The sequence below is a fragment of the Melanostigma gelatinosum genome, assembly GCF_949748355.1.
Source record: "Melanostigma gelatinosum genome assembly, chromosome: 23".
In the NCBI taxonomy this organism is placed as follows: Eukaryota; Metazoa; Chordata; class Actinopteri; order Perciformes; family Zoarcidae; genus Melanostigma; species Melanostigma gelatinosum.
Genome location: NC_136656.1, coordinates 16,454,296 through 16,471,163, shown reverse-complemented (window position 1 = coordinate 16,471,163; position 16,868 = coordinate 16,454,296).

Genomic DNA, 16,868 nt, shown 5'->3' with positions numbered 1-16,868 from the left:
GAAGCGGCCATGAGGATTTTGCGCCTCCTGATGAAAACTACCCACGGTTGGAGCAATATCCAAGAGTTGGTAATAGTCACCTCGGTGGCCCAATTCCACGAGCGAAAGGAGAAAATACTGAGACCCCTCTACAAGACTGAGGGGCCAAACAACTGGCGGGCAGGACAGCCAAAATACGAGGACGAAAACGCCCCAGCTGTGAAAGCAGTTCTGCCACGGCTCCCGTCATCAGCAGGATTAAAGAAAGAAGCGGCAGAACAGAGGGGCTACCAGGAATCGACACCCGGTCCCTCGAGACGAGAAGAGCGACGTCCACAAGTCAGCTCAAGCCAGGAGAAACCTCCAAAGAAAAAAGAAACTCCAATCACCTCTCCCCGGGAAGTAGCGGTGCAGACCGAAGTGGAAACCCCCGTGCCAAAAAGATCACAGCGTGGGATCACCTGCCCGGCGGAGTCCGTCGGCCTGCAGAGAATGCACTACGACGCAGGAGAAGGGTCCATCATAAGGTTCATAAGTCCAGACGGGAGCAGGGCAAGTCCCAGAACTCCAAAGAGAATGCCAGAACCAACTCAGCCGGCCTCACCGTCCGAAGGACCAGAGAGGGAGGGCGACGGAGAAACCGCAGCTGAAAGTTCAGACGAAGAAGACACGGTGCAAAGCCTGACTTCAATCGAATACGAGGCTCCCGGAGGAGTAATAGACCTGAAGCAGGGAAGCAGAAAAGGCAAGAAGAACGCACTGCCCCTTCATTCAGTGTTCTCGACTTCACAAAGAATTGCCAGAGATGACCAATATGGGCCCATGACCATGAAAGACGGAAGAAAAGCCTATGTTCCAGAGGTCAGCCAAACTAGTTATGATGTTCCAGGGACATCGTTGCACGACCTCGAGGGAATGAAGGGAACAATGGTCTACGCAACAAATGGAGAATGGGCGAATTTTCTGATGACCCCGACCTACGGCTCCCTCGCAAAAGCCACGGAGCTGACGGGTAACTTTTGCACGGGCTTTGTGGCGATCGTGTACGACGTCATGTTGCGACCCCTGAAGAAAGCAGCCTACAAACTGGCAACGGAGGAAGAAAAAGTGCTGAGGCAAGACATCTCGGACAGCGAAGATGAACAGCCACCTCAAGGCCAGGGCCTCGCACGAAGCAGCTGCCTCACCACCGCTGAAGACAATGACTGCATAACAAAGATGCAAGCTTCCACCCAGAGCTTTGGTGAGTTCAAAAAGATCAAGGCGATGGTGGCCAACCGAGACCCAAAAGAATCGGTGCAAGAATATCTGACGCAGAAATGGCTTATGGTAAAAGCCAGCTCCACAAACAATGAGGCGAAAAGATTGTGGCTGGCCCATATGACGGACCAACCGATGGGTCCCGAAGAAACCGCGGAACAGCACAACCGAAGATTAGTGCTGGAAGACTGCAAAGACGAGGAGTCACACATCGACAAGGCAAGAAAAAGCTTAGAAAAAGGGCAAACTCTCACCCAGGCGTGGTACGCCTTGCGACAGGCGATCCCGCCAGAAAGAAGTGTGCAAGCCCTTAGGAAGCTGACAAAGGGCCTAATGAATGACATCGATTCCGTGACCCTAAACATCAACAAAAGTACCACAGAACAAATCCAAGAAACAGTAAGAAAGTGGGATTTGAAGAAAAAGCACTTGGAAGACAAAAGAGAGAAAGGAAACCAACCGAAGCCGCCGGCTCCCAGGCCCTCGTATGACAACGCGAGGCCCACCGAGGGACCCGGCCCTTCACAGACACCAAGAAGGCAGACAGGAGGATTCCAAAGAGCCCCGCAAGGCTACCAAGGCTACCAGCGTGAGCCCGGATTCCAGAGGGGTCCGCAAGGCTACCAAGGCTACCAGCGAGAGCCGGGAGTCCAGAGGGGTCCGCAAGGCAACCAAAGGGAGCAGGGTGCTCAAAGGCAAGAAGGATTCCAGAGGCAGGGCGTTTACCACAGGACCCCGCCTGACCAACAACAGGAGGGGCCACGGCCCCCACCAGCCAACAAGAGTGGTTATCTCTCTTCCGAGGATTACAACAAGCTGACGACAGAGCAGAAACAGGCCCTTCGTGTCTCCCGCATGGAAGCTGGGAGCGAAGGGCAGAGAAAGTAATGGCTAAGCGGGTGCGGGTCACAGTGGATCATGCCTATTGGGTGGGGGACGACATATACACCAACGTGGATGGAATCCCCTATCAGGTAGATACTGGTGCCGAAGTGTCGATGACCCGCAAATGCCTTGAAACAAAAGGACACCTGACTGTTCAACTAGCCGACGGAACCATCAAAAAGATTCCGTTTGGCGTCTGGAAAGGAGTTGTGTGAGCTCTAGGACCCTACAATTTAATGACAATAACGGCCATTCGGGTTTGGATTTGTGGGACTTGTGGCCTACATGAGAGCCCTATCATATGTAGTCGGAACGGCCCTTTTTCTTCACCATATATAGTGCAATTTGATCTAAATGTGCTACAGCCACCAAATTTGGTACACAGGGTCTGTGGCATCATATGAACACACACACCAAGTTTGGTGGGGCTAGCCCCTCAAATTGTGAAATTTTGGTATCTCAGGCAAAGTGAGGCAATTTCATTGAATTTGCCCAAAAATTTAAGTCATCCGATTTGCTTGAAACTTTGCACACCTGTTTGGATGTTCCCAGGTATGCCCCCTCATAAGTGTCAACCTCCTAGCCCAGAGCCTACTCTAGATATTGTTTGGGAGGTCTGGGAACAGAAGGGCCGATCGGGTTGGGATTTTTGGACTAAACGAGACCCCAGTCATATGTAGGTGAAATGTCCCTTTCTGAGTCATAAGGATGATATGGCCTTCAACAGTCTTTTCTCTCAAAATGTACACTTTAATTCAAAGTAGAGATTTGATTCCTTTTCCCCTTTAAAGATGGGCTTGTGAATATGAATTCCCTCAAATTTAGCGGTCGTAGCTGCAAGATAAGGTCCCCAAAAACAGCCCCAAAGGTCAAAATTGAGGCATATGACCTCATCTTCGGCCTGTTTTGGCAAGTGAGAAACGGGCCATTAAATCGCAGTGAAAAGTTGGAAGTGCCTGATTTTTGCATAAATCAGTCGCCTGTGATAAGGTGATGCAGGATCTAAAGCGAGATATCTGTAGACCCTTGGGAAAGCTAACTTCCGGTAGCAGCATGCTAACGACTTGAATCCAATTGAACCTTGAAGCGGGTCCTGTTTTGTCCATCATATGTGAATTTCATCAAAGAAGGCCATTTACAAGTGTTTGAAAATTGACCAATATTAAAAAGTGGTCAAAATCCAGATTTTACCAGTCTTTTCTCAACATTTTTATACTTTAAAAAGGGGTAGGGTTTTAAATCCTTTTCTGCTTCAAAGAGGGGCTCGTCACCATTACACACCTATAATCTGGGCCTCATAGCTGCAAGTTAAGGTCCCCAAAAACAGCCACAAAGGGCTTAATTGGGCTTAATTGGGGCCTTATTCACTTATTTTTTGGCATATGCAAGAATGGCCATAATTTCTCAAATATGGGTCCTAGAACCCCCAGATTGTGCACACACATTGTGGACAATGCCTACAATAAGACCACGTGAAAGAAATCCCTCTAGATTATCTAAAACTGATTTTTGCCTGTATCAAACTAGGACTTCAGCATGGGGTACACGTCCGTAAGCTGTACACCCTGTCGTACTCTTGATGAGATCAGACCAATTTTTACTTCTGAAGATGTCAGAGCCCTGCTTTTTTAATATGTTGTAGACAGGCCCCAATGAGGCACATTCAAGTTGGATGGGACTCCCTAGCACTTAGCATGCCTGCGCGGGAAGAGGGGCAGTTAGCCTACATTTGAATGGGGCATTTTGAAGGATAAAATGAATGGAAAGTGATTACCCAAACGGCCCATCCTTCAACTTGTCATAACTTCTCACAACATGGTTGAATTTGATGGGAGATTATGAACTGGGTGAACTGGGTGAACTGGGTGAACTGGATGAGATGGGTGAACTATGGATTTGTCACCGAACTCTGCCCAAATTCCCATAGAAAGCAATGGGCTAGGACCCTGAACATTTAACGGTCAGTCGACCTTTGGCCATTGACCATGTGGTATGAAAATCAAGGAGAAATTCCAAACACTTTTCCCATAGTGAATTATGGATTTCTCACCGGACTCGGCCCAAATTCCCATAGAAAGCAATGGGCTAGGACCCTGAAAATTCAACGGTCAGTCGACCTTTGGCCAATGACCATGTGGTGTTAAAATCAAGGGGAAATTCCAAACACTTTCCCATAGTGAATTATGGATTTCCCACCGAACTCGGCCCAAATTCCCATAGAAAGCAATGGGATAGGACCCTGAAAGTTTATCAGTTAGTCGACCTTTGGCCAATGACCATGTGGTATGAAAATCAAGGGGAAATTCCAAACACTTTTGCCATAGTGAATTATGGATTTCTCACCGAACTCGGCCCAAATTGCCATAGAAAGCAATGGGCTAGGACCCTGACAGTTTAGCAGTCAGTCGAACTTTGGCCAATGACCATGTGGTATGAAAATCAAGGGGAAATTCCAAACACTTTTCCCATAGTGAATTATGGATTTCTCACCGAACTCGGCCCAAATTCCCATAGAAAGCAATGGGCTAGGACCCTGGAAGTTTATCAGTCAGTCGACCTTTGGCCAGTGACCATGTGGTCTGAAAATCAAGGGGAAATTCCAAACACTTTTCCCATAGTGAATTATGGATTTCTCACCGAACTCTGCCCAAATTCCCATAGAAAGCAATGGGCTAGGACCCTGAAAGTTTAACAGTCAGTCGACCTTTGGCCAAAGACCATGTGGTATGAAAATCAAGGGGAAATTCCATACACTTTCTGCGATGGTACACCTTCTGCTGTGGTAAACTCCGTACACGTAGAAATTACGGCCTTTTGACTCAATTCTGCCTAAAGACACCTAGAAAACAATGGGCTAGGAGGCTGAAATTTTCACATTAAGTCAACCTCTGCCCCAAGATGAAATGGTGTGAATATGATCGGGAAATTCAGTACAGTTTTCCCATAGTGCTTCATGGCATTTTGCATTTATTTGGCTTAAATAGACGTTCAGTTAATACCCCTAGAAAGCAATGGGCTAGCACGCTGAAATTTTCACAGTCAGTCGGCCCTTGGCCACAAACCACGTGGTATGAAAATCAATAGGAAATTCGGTACGCTTTTCCCGTAGTAATATATGGCATTTTTCTTCATTTTAAAGTTATTTGGCCTAATTACCCCATAAAGCAATGGGCTAGGACCCTGAAATTTCCACAGTTATTCCATCTTTGCCCCATCGTTAAATGGTATGAAACTCAATGGGACATTCCAAACACTTTTCCCATAGTCAACTATGGATGTCTCTACCCAGATGACACTTATGTTCCGACATGGCCTTCAACAGTCTTTTCTCTCAAAATGTCCACTTTAATTCAAAGTAGAGATTTGATTCCTTTTCTCCTTCAAAGAGAGGCTCGTCACCATTACACACCAATAATCTGGGCCTCGTAGCTGCAAGTTAAGGTCCCCAAAAACAGCCCCAAAGGTCAAAATTGAGGCATATGACCTCATCTTTCGGCCTGTTTTGGCAAGTGAGAAACGGGCCATTAAATCGCAGTGAAAAGTTGGAAGTGCCTGATTTTTGCATAAATCAGTCGCCTGTGATCAGGTGATGCAGGATCTAAAGCAAGATATCTGTAGACCCTTGGGAAAGCTAACTTCCGGTAGCAGCATGCTAACGACTTGAATCCAATTGCACATTGAAGAGGGTCCTGCATTGTCCATCATATGTGAATTTCATCAAAGAAGGCCATTGACAAGTGTTTTAAAATTGATCAATATTAAAAAGTGGTCAAAATCCAGATTTTACCAGTCTTTTCTCAAACTTTTTATACTTTAAAAAGGGGTAGGGTTTTAAATCCTTTTCTGCTTCAAAGAGGGGCTCGTCACCATTACAGACCTATAATCTGGGCCTCATAGCTGCAAGTTAAGGTCCCTAAAAACAGCCACAAAGGGCTTAATGGGATGTAGGCCGTCCGTCCGGCACATTGTCAGCGTTGTTGTGAAAAAATGTTGTAGCTGTCTTTCACACTTAGAGCAGGTTTAAGAATGAAACAGAAGCTCTCAGAGGCGTATAGTTAAATCAAAGCAATAGATTTATTTATCAACAAAGTTATTCAGCCCAGCTATCAAAAACAAGCTTGGGTGCTAATGGATGAACTTCGCAGAGATTCACCATGAGACACGCTTCAACACATCAGCGTGAAACTTAATATAGGGGGTCCACCCCTTGATACACATTGGTTAAAGTCAAAGATGCAGGCGTGGCACGTTTGTACGTTATGGCGCCTGGATGGAGGCCGTGAATGTCCATTCACCTTGGCCCCTCCCAATAGGCGTTGGTTTCCATCAGTGTGAGTGAGATGATGCATGCTGCAAGACCTGAGAAAGAAGTGTGGGAAGAAGCCGGGCTCAGCTAGGGCGTTAGCCCTCGCTTGAATCTCACTGTCTTATCTATCTGAAAGATGGCTGCCTGTTCCTTGTGACGCAGTTAAATAAGTAACCTTTCACCTGCTTCTCTCTGGCCTTAGTGTATGCTGTGAGCACTGTATAAGTGGTTAATAGAGCTGCATAAGCTAATGGTTATTTAAAACTACAAATATGCTAGTGATTAATTAAACTGTATATATAAGCTAGCTGCTGATTAAGCTGTATATGAGCTAATTGCTGATTAAAGCTGTATATAAGCTAATTTTATCAACAAATCCCTCTCTTGACGTCTGAAGGACGTCACTTTCTTTACTTTCCTGCCCTGTTCTCACGCTGTTGTCTGCCTCTGCCTCTCCTGACCCTACCAGGCTGTTCTGCTCTTCCCATACTGGGTAAGCTCCATAAGGAGGGGGTGGTAATGGTTCCTTGGAGAGGGCAGTGGTGATAGGACGGCCAACCAAAGAACGAATACAGGGTATTATACAACATCCACATGAGACCAGTATTGCAATGAACACACCCACTGACACTGCTATTGACAAGATCAGGTGCTTCCATTTTCCAAACATGTTTTCCATCCAATCTCCAAATGGATTATTCACACCTGATGCTTCCTGCATTTCTTTTGACAGTGCCTTCAGACTATTCAGTGCTTTTGTGACTGAACCGTCCGGCGCAGTGTTGTTGGGGACGATAGTGCAACACAGGTCTCCAAACATTGAGCAAAAGCTCCAAAGCCATTTTGTTTTGCATAGAAATCAAAGAAGTTGGGGCCAGCTGCTCAGCCAGACCCTCTATTGCATCCCTAGTATGATTAGCCAAACGAAGAACATTGTAATGCACATAATTGATACGATCAACATTTTTATTCACAGTTATCCATGGAATAATACTTGCGACACTCTCAAAACCTACTGCAATTTGATATACCAATTTGTATTGATTAGGCACTCCTCTGGTTCACTCTGATTGTATCTATGTAGGTTGGACCTTTGTCCAGACTGAACTCAGCTGCTTTTTTTTAAGATATGTCTGCGTCTGCGTTGGGTCAGGCTTTGTACTTTAAATATGGATGCCAGAGTAGTGCAATTTGGTGGAGTAGCCATTTTAGTCATATTTGTCATGCATGCGTATCCTGTTGGGTCAGATTCAGGATATAGTGGTGCTGGTTCGGTGAACCTAGCTGGTCTAGCTGCAGCACAAGCTATACAGCCACCCATTTTGTTTTTTATAGCATTATCAACAATTCAATTTAACCAAACATTGTCGTTTCCATGTCCTGTAGCTAATTGGATCACCTGTTGGTGGTTGCTGAAAAGTCAAATTACAAATTACAAAACAAATTATGCATTTTGCGTCAGATTACCTCGGACCTCTGCTAGAGGTCTGGACGGCTCAGGTGCTGGGGCACAGTGTGACAGGTGGTGCCAAGGTGCTCCTGCTTTACCTATGACTTGGACCGAGTGTGAAGTAACCTCCTTCACTTCGTACGGCCCTGTCCACCTGGGGTCAGTCCACTTTTCTTATGAACTTTGACCCTGACCCAGTCACCCTCTCGGATGAGATTTTTTACCTTTTCCTGGTCAGCTGCACTGGTTCGCTGGACCTGTTTGGAGAGAGCCTCCGTGAGAATGATTAATGCAGTCACATATGCCTTCATTTCAACTTGCTGCACATCTAAGTATATGTACATCTATGTATCTATGTATATCTATGTATATGACTACCGTCTCTTGGAGGACCAGGCATTTGCCTCCCTGTCATTAACTCATGTGGTGAAAGATGCGTCTTATTTCCTTTTGCGCTCCTCACTGCCATTAGAGCTAATGGTAAAATTTCAACCCATGTCAGCTTTGATGCTACACATGTCTTCGCTATTTTCGATTTTAGCGCCTGATTTGCCCTCTCTACCAGTCCTTGTGACTGTGAATGATACACTGATCCATATCTACTTCCTGCAAATGCTTATTACTGAAATGTGAACCATTATCGGAGTATCAGCTCTGTCTGCAGCCACCTCACTACTGTCTGTGCGTCTTCTCTTTTAGTTGGGATTGCCTCCACCCACTTTGAGAATCTGTCAACCATTACCAAGATGAGTAAAGTCCATGCTGATGTCTTGGAAGCAGGCTGATGGTACAGGATAAGAGCCCATAGGTGTTTTGTACGGTTTTTTTCACATTGTGATCCCCACAGGTGGTGCATTCGTCGCAGAAGAGGCACAGTGCTTGCATTCTTTGCAATGTTCCTTTCTTTCCTTCGTGCGTGCCTCTGATATCAGTGAGACACACAATTCTGCTGGTGCTACCACTCTGCCATCATGGGATCTCCAAAGTCCACTTTCTCCTGTTGTTGCTCCTTTCCTTTGCCATTCGGACCATTCGTATGGTCCAGCCTTCTTCTGTATCTCAATCAGTGTTTCTTCAGTGATTTCTGGTTCTTGTATGGCTATTTTCAGAATCATCTGTTTTGGTCTGTATCCTCTTCTTCTTTAGCAGCTTCATCTGCCATGTCGTTTCCCACACTTATTCTGGTCCTTGCTGTAGTGATGACGCCATATTGATTCCTCCTGTTTCATAGACAATATGTGCTCTTGTGCATGAATTTTCGATTTTCTTGCAGCTCCGAACGTGAATTTTTGCTTAGGAGGATTCTTTGATGCAGCTCCTTCTCTTTTCGATTTTCTTGCAGCTCCAAACGTGAATTTCTCTTAGGAGGATTCTTTGATGAGTCTCTTTCTCCCCCTTTTTTCTGATACAAAACTGCATTAACATCCCTCTTTTTTGTTCAGAAACATCTAGGTGGAAAGGGAATGAATAGTCAATTCTTGAAGTGCCGATGCATGTGACAGAGTCTGCGTGAGAATGGTGAACACATCTTCTGCTTCTTGTGTTCAAACTAAAGGGGGCTGAGGTGTTTCATGATGGAGGATGCTTTGTCTGTGGGCTGTGGGCTGTGGGTTGTGGGCTGTGGGTCGCTTGATGAGAGAGTGCGACCAAGGAAAATGACTTGTCGCCTACATGTTTGGACCTTGGTTCTCTTTTGAGGCCAATAGTTGCAGCAGTCATTCTCCAAATTGCACAGATAAGTGCTCACTTTTGCTGACATGACTTCCTCCTCTGCAATGTTTTCAATAGAAAGTCTGAAATCAGTATTCCCAAATGTCCACACGATGGAGCCAAAGCTCCTATCCACTGTTCCTGTTGCAGTTCTTGGAGTGGCCACAGAAAAGCCAAAACTCATGTCAAATGTTTTTTTTTTTTTTTTTTTTTCTTCCCAGGTTGTGAAGTGCCAGCAGAGGGAGCCAAACCTCCTCTTATGCCTTCAATTGACATGTTTGCTCTCTGAATTCACACTGGCCCACGTTCACAACCGTGCTTTCTCTGGAATGTGTGTGTGTGAAATGATGATCTATTTTATTATTAACACTTATGGTGAAGAGGACGGAATCAGTACAGTTATAGATTTATTTCGAAGTCTCTGTGTGAATGGACACAAAAGCTCGTCCATTATACTAAGATGGCCATTTTCAGCCCTAATCTGATGGTTTAGCAAGCAGTTACTGTTCAGGGGTCACTGATCTTTATTCTGTTGTACGAAAGAATGACGGAGTGCTTCTCTCGGCGTTTTTGACCTTCATACAGTGACCTCACAACTCCGCAATATAAGCTTTACAAGTATAACGCATATTATTTAACAGTGTATTAATATATGTTATTTACAAGTCTCCCTATATACCCCTGCTAGGTGTGAAATGCTATGTTTTAATTACTCAGCAATGGCTGTAACTAATTTTTTTTTTTTAAAAGCAGACAGTGTGCGCCTAGGCCCCCACCTTTTTAATTGTCTTCCGCGCTCTGTCCTTGCAGGTAGACACAAATCAAGGCCGCAGCTGTGTTTTTATCAGGAGTAGTCAAACCCTCCCTAATATTCCCAGCGCCTGTCTTGACTGAATGAATAGAAGCTTTGTAGCAGCTTTAAACCTTGGACATTCCTAATTTTTAGCGTCTGTCTGGCTGAATATAGTGGCTGCTGTGTTTCCGCATTAGACTTTGCTAACAGTCCCTGGGGAACCCAATTTTCCAATAAATTTAACTACGCCAGTAAAACTGACACTTATATTAACCCTCAGCTGTCTCTCAGCCTATTCTAGTGATTTATGTGTGTGTGTGAATGCAACACTTGTGTATAATGCGTGTTTTTCCTGCTCTGGACACCAAACTTTGAAACAACGCACGAACATGTTGCCACACATCAACGCAGCGCTCAGCTGTCTCTGTCTCATATGTACGCTTCAAACATTCACTTTCATTCAAACAAAATTGCAACACACTGCCATTTTTGAAATGCGCACAGATCACAAATACGGTAAAGGAATATCTTAGAAATACAGTCAAACAAATAAACAAAAGTTAAAACGTACTCCTCAGCGGCTCAGCTGTCTCTGTCTCATATGTACGCTTCAAACATTCACTTTCATGCAAACAAAATTGCAACACACTGCCATTTTTGAAATGCGCACAGATCACAAATACGGTAAAGGAATATCTTTAGAAATACAGTCAAACAAATAAACAAAAGTTAAAACGTACTCCTCAGCAGCTCAGCAAATAGTCACACGCATTCATACCAAATAATCAAAATCACACGCTGCCATCTCTTTAAGCATAAATCAGTCACAAGCGCGGAACTTTAGAGGAGATGTACAGCTCTTTTTCTCAAACTAAGCAAACTGCTTCTCAGCAAACAAACACAGTCAAATGATAAACACAAATTAAAACCAAATCTGAAATGCGCACAATTCACAATTACGGTCTAAAAGGAAATTAATATCTTTACAAATGCAGTGAAACAATGAACACAAATTAGAACATACACGGCTGTCTCTTTAAATATAAATCAGTCACAAGCGCAGCCCTCGGATGAGCTGAACAGCTCTTTTTTTTTCTCAAACTAAGCAAACAGACTGTGTACCGCTGACCTCTCGACCACGATACAAATGAAAAACTGCTCTTTTAGCAAACAATCAGTCAAATTATAATGGATTCTTTCCCTCTCTTGCACACAAAAGAAAACAGCGCTATATTAATGCATCACAGCGACCGCTGCGTATCATAAAACACAAATACAATATCTGCTTTGGCTGGGCCGCGATCACGGCCCTTCCGCGTGGAAGTCCGCGGTGCTACCAACCCCACCACCAACGCAATACATCAAACAACACAATTTAATACACTTTTAAGTAACCTAGGACTCTGCGGGTCCTTTTCGCTTTTGGTTACTTTATTACACAACGTCCGTTATCAACGACACATCAGTTATCGTAAATTTTGTGCTCTCGCCCAGAAACTCCGTCGAGGATACTCTAAGCAGAGTTATCATGGTTTTCCACTAAACGCCACACACAAATCTAGTATCCGGAGATTTGATGATCTCAATAAGGTAATTTTTCTCTTGGTCCGCTATCAACGATACATCGGCTAACTTAAAACTTGTGCTCCCGTGCAGAAACTTTCTAAGAGTTACTCTAAGCCAGGGGTGTCCAAACTACGGCCCGCGGGCCAAGTACGGCTCGCGGTCCATTTTTAATTGGACCGCAGCAACTTCTAAAAATATAATGTAATATGGCCCACACTTGAAACTTGCGCTTGACTGTATTGTACTTCTTAGTTTCACCACTAGGTGGAGATACTGTGTTGAACAAGGCAGCTTCTCCACAAAATAAGAGCAATCAAAGAAACGTTTAGCCCCGGATGATGACAGCTGTGTGGAGTTATAACAGATAGGGCTCCAGCTATGAAAGGCGAGCGCAAGAGAGCGGAGGTGAGGCTGTTAAAATGCAGCGTATCACCCACCAAGAAGCCCTCTGTGCTAACACAGTCCAGCGTGGCGATGTGATGAACACGGTTGTGAAAACTGTCAACATAATTCGAGCACGAGGGCACTCTACGCAACTTCAATGTTGCGCACTTCCCCACGCAGTCCGAAGTCAAATGTGCTTTTCCAAAGGCCAACCTTTCTGCTAAAAGGGGGAAATACGTGTCCGTGATAACGTCTCTCGTGACAGAACTCAGTCAGTGCTTAGTGGCGGCTGGTCAATAGAGGGCGATAGGGCGCCGCCCCACCTTGAGCCACAACAAATAAAATGAATAATAATAACAATAATAAACGATACAAATTGTTAATATTTGTGTTTTTGAAATATGGAATCACCCAGTAATATGTGTAAAATATGATATCTGCGGTAAATATATGCTTTTCCTGCATGTCCTCTCTGCGTGTGCACGTCTCAGCAGCGCTGGAGAAACTGCCCAAAAGAGCAGTGACGCAGTTTAGCCAATTGCTGATTAAAGATATAAATGTGTGACATACAATTTAGCCAATCAGCGCCCTCAAATAGATTCAGCTTGGGGCAGAATCGATTCGGGGAGTTGACGATCATTTGGGGTTCTGCCCCAAGCTGCGCGTTCCCGTCCGGACGAGTCTCTACAGGCGGGCGCGAGCTCCAGCGCGAGCACTACTCCTCCAAGACCCGTTTGAGAGGAGAACTTTGAGGAGAAACTGCAGTGCTGATATCAGATCAACCTGACCTCACAATCAGACAGCAGACTAGCAGGAAAGGGAAGCAGCACATGAAGCTACCAGCTGTAAATAAGATGTCCTGACGTGTTTGTCAAAGTGTTATTTTCTGCTTTTTTTCATGTTGGAATAAATGTTAAATATTTAACTGCAAAGTAGCAATACGTGTTTGATACCTTCATTTATTTAGCATTAAATCATACTGGGATGTTTGCTGAAATTGATTGGATGTGGCACAGCCCTATCTAGAACATGTTCCACCAGCTGCCATGGCTTTCAATATGTTTCTCTCATTGAGAGAGACATCGAGCTGTTCTCAACTCCCTTCTATTTGAATAATGAGTCTGTTCGGCTCAACATACGTGAACAAACATCTCTGTTAAATCTGAACAAAAGCACATTGAGAACCAAATTTGATTGATTTTGCTCACTTTAACACACTAGGGGTGAGGCGATCGGACCTGAGTGGCCCAGCCCTTGGTATATTTTTCTGTATGTGGCCCTCAGTGAAAAAAGTTTGGACACCCCTGCTCTAAGCAGAGTTAACTTGGTTTTTACACCACACGTAACACACTCGATGACTTGATACGGTAATATTTCACGGTCAATTCTCTCAATACAATTTACCAATGACATCAATAACATGTACATATATCCCCGTCATGTTATACAGTTTCTTCGTAGCCCAAGACGTCCTATAATTACGTTAAAGATTACGCTTTATTTGTGGCAGGAATTTGAGCGCTTCATGCGAGGCGCGTGACCGCGACAGAAGAGGCGCGCGACCGCGTCTCACACTACTTCACTCTACACTGCCACAGAAAACGTAATTTTTCGCCTTTTATCTAACGTCTTCTGCTGGACTCATTCACACATATGTACAAAAACCCCAAATGCTGGGCTGAACAACCCTGCTGCTGTGTGATTACTCTTTACAATACTTTTATGACTACGCAATACTTACAGTTCGGACAGTCGGATTTAATTTAGTTTTATGACTATAATACAATACGCAGAATTCAGTTAAATAGGCTTCTGCTCACCTTGAGATGTGCCGGCACAATCAGACTGTCTCCCGAACTGCAAGCTCGCTCCGATGGCAATTATCGGTTCCCAGCCTCAAAGGGAGAGATGCGCCGTTATCTGGAATCACAAATAGAGAGGTCTGTTAACATTCCAACCCGAAGCTCTGTATCATATCAATCACGTCGGGGTCACCACTTTGTTGTGAAAAAATGTTGTAGCTGTCTTTCACACTTAGAGCAGGTTTAAGAATGAAACAGAAGCTCTCAGAGGCGTATAGTTAAATCAAAGCAATAGATTTATTTATCAACAAAGTTATTCAGCCCAGCTATCAAAAACAAGCTTGGGTGCTAATGGATGAACTTCGCAGAGATTCACCATGAGACACGCTTCAACACATCAGCGTGAAACTTAATATAGGGGGTCCACCCCTTGATACACATTGGTTAAAGTCAAAGATGCAGGCGTGGCACGTTTGTACGTTATGGCGCCTGGATGGAGGCCGTGAATGTCCATTCACCTTGGCCCCTCCCAATAGGCGTTGGTTTCCATCAGTGTGAGTGAGATGATGCATGCTGCAAGACCTGAGAAAGAAGTGTGGGAAGAAGCCGGGCTCAGCTAGGGCGTTGGCCCTCGCTTGAATCTCACTGTCTTATCTATCTGAAAGATGGCTGCCTGTTCCTTGTGACGCAGTTAAATAAGTAACCTTTCACCTGCTTCTCTCTGGCCTTAGTGTATGCTGTGAGCACTGTATAAGTGGTTAATAGAGCTGCATAAGCTAATGGTTATTTAAAACTACAAATATGCTAGTGATTAATTAAACTGTATATATAAGCTAGCTGCTGATTAAGCTGTATATGAGCTAATTGCTGATTAAAGCTGTATATAAGCTAATTTTATCAACAGCGTCCAGACAAAGTGCCGGTGGCTCACTAAGCCCCATGTTAAATTTTGCCATAAAGCCCAAATTCCCTTGCCGTTAAAACCTAACCTGGCATTTACCAAGAGCACGGATCCAGAAGAGGGAAGCTGCCATAACCGACGCGACTGGTAGGAGCGCCCGGGGTCAGGGTGGCCCCTCGACCGAGCGCACTCAGACCGGAGGAAGCAGGGTAGACGTCGGGAGTAACGGCTGTTAGAAGAGCCAGGCTAGTTCCCTCGCAAGAACACCAGCTCGACAATCTTTGAATAGAGAGCTGAGTCAGTAAGTAGCCCCGTATCGGGCCAGAAGTTCCCCAGGATCTAACTGAAGTAAGCGGAGATCCTGACCACTATACTAACGAGGACTGTGTTGGTAGTATTTTTGGCTAGTGAATAAAAGTGGCGCTGTTCCGGCCTTTAAATGGAATTCCTAGAGCTATACAGAGGAGGCTTTAAGTGTAGTAGTCATTTACTGTCACTCAATGACACAGCAGCTGTGACTGAATCCATTCGGAAATCATGTTGTCTGGCATCTGAAATGTTTGCTGTCAATGGTGAATAGTGCATTGAGCCTGGGCAGGTGCGTAAAAGTCATTTTCAGCAGTTTCTGTAGTGTAGTGGTTATCACGTTTGCTTCACACGCGAAAGGTCCCCTGTTCGAAACTGGGCGGAAACAGTGTTCTTTGTTCCTGCTTACTCCACACCAATTATCTTAACTCTGTTATGTGGTAAACATCCTAAAGAGCATAACACACATACTTTTGCAAGAAACATAAAATACAAAAACTGTTAAGAATACAAAATGGCTCTTACACTCCGGCCCCTAATTGTCTTTGTGGCTCACAAAACAATTATTCTCATTGTAAATAAAAATATACATTCATTCAATGTTAAACACAGCTTATACGCGGATATGTGAGTTCTAGTACACGAAGGTCAAAAACGCCAGGTGGGGCACTCTCGCACTCGCCTGAACAAAGTGGAAAATACTAGAACTCTGAAGGATAGCTTTTGCCCCAGTTAAATGTCACATAGTCTTACAGAGAACCAGTCTCAACTGCCTGCTCCATCTTAGAGATAGAAAGAGGCGCCCTTGCATATCTAGCGCCTAGCTTATCTAGTTGGCCGAACATAACAATATGCTGCTGAATCAACATCTCACACACACTGACGTTCCAGAGAAGGCGGATCCCGGACGTGAGCCAGTGTGGGCGGAGATGCTCAGAGCTCCACCAGGTCATCTGAATGCTAAAAACAGATCCACCTCCTACTTTGCTTTGACCAATAGGCTCCAAAAGGAGGACCTAATATATGAACGCATGCGCACTCTGTCTAAGCGCCTTTTAGCTTTTCATTCACTCCTACAGAGTGAACTTTTTAGGTCCGTGCACGTTTAACTGCTGGACATAATACTTCTGTCACAAATAAACCTTATTGCTTGAATTGAGCTAAACGCCTCGACCTAAGTCTGTTCACCTGAGTTTTCTCCTCAACATGAGATTTATTCTCAACATCATGCACATTAATAAAGAGCCATACAATACAAAGGTAAATGTAAGACCAATGTCAGCAATACCTTAACTGGAACTCTATTAACCAGGAACTCTATTAACGTTCAGTAATCATTGTCATTTTTCATGAACGGTTTTAATGTCCATTTTGTGGACGAGAGTCAAAAGTGTTACATGTCGCCTTCAAGCAATAAGCAGAGCTTGGTGACAGGTCTCAGAAGAACATTTGTGCTGGTTTTCACCTGGACCTGGCGAACTCTGCCTCCGCTGTCCTCCATTGTTTGGATCACTCGTCCCATAATC